The following is a 1,022-nucleotide window of genomic DNA, read 5'->3' as shown; positions in this document are numbered from 1 at the left end:
TATGTTGTGTTTTTGTTAAAACAGTGAGAGCAAAATAACTTACTGGAATATAAAGATAAGAGCTGAATGAGCATGCCACTAATGGAGAAAGGGGGTATTTTCACAGAATCAGTATTTTTCCACATCCCATCTCCACTTGATGTCAATCAAAACATACCATTGGCTGTTTAGTTAAAAAAAAAAATGCAATATGCTTGTGCACATATACCAATTACTTTATGTACAATAAAGGAATGGGGAAGGGGGAAATGAAAGAATAGAGAAAACTATAGGGTAGTAGTCAGGATATGGTGGAACCAAATTGCAGTTTTCTAATTGAAAATGTAATCTTGGTCTTTAAAGAACAGAGTTCTGGAGTAAAGAAGCAGGTTCCCTTTTCACTAGACACCTCCCGTCTGCTATTGGAACACATCAATTGTATCTTCATCCTCCATTTCCAACTGTGCAGGTGTGTCTGTTTCATTGATTGGTTGTCCGTCGAATCGGAATCTGATCTGCCTCATTGACAATCCCTGTCATTCACATTAGGCTTTCATTAGTTTACTAAGTGGTGTATGCCTCTTAATCTTAAACTGCACCACAGAACCATCCTGCCCTGCCACCTTCAAATGAGTATGATCGTTGTTCTCAGTCTTGACTCCTTCCTTGGGCTTTTCGTCGACCATGGCGAGCGCCTTAGTCTCCTCAGCTGCAGCTTCACAAAAGAGGTACCACGTTCGCACCAAATGAGCACACAAGCAGCACCAGGAGCGGCAGAAGAAGGAGGCGGCAGCGGTGGACGAAGGAGAGCTTGAGAGGTTTTTTTTGTTTTTTGTTTTTTTGATTCGGAGTCTCACTCTGTCGCTCAGGCTGGAGGGCAGTGGCATGATCTTGGCTCACTGTAACCTCCACCTCCTGTGTTCAAGTGATCCTCCCACCTCAGCCTCCCGAGTAGCTGGGACCATAGGCACACACCACCACACCCAGCTAATTTTTTGTGTTTTTTAGTAGAGATGGCGTTTTTCCATGATCTCAAGCTATGT

At 43.2% G+C, this 1,022-nt stretch overlaps 1 pseudogene; it reads right to left on the bottom strand.

The window, feature by feature from the left end:
• Positions 1-380: 380 nt before the first annotated feature.
• LOC119622663 (small ubiquitin-related modifier 2 pseudogene) lies at positions 381-679 on the bottom strand (annotated as a pseudogene).
• Between the last annotated feature and the right edge of the window lie 343 nt (positions 680-1,022).

This window comes from Chlorocebus sabaeus, chromosome 6 (assembly GCF_047675955.1).
Source record: "Chlorocebus sabaeus isolate Y175 chromosome 6, mChlSab1.0.hap1, whole genome shotgun sequence".
Taxonomy (NCBI): Eukaryota; Metazoa; Chordata; class Mammalia; order Primates; family Cercopithecidae; genus Chlorocebus; species Chlorocebus sabaeus.
The sequence above is the reverse complement of the archived record's forward strand: the minus strand, read 5'-3'. Positions and strand labels throughout refer to the sequence as shown.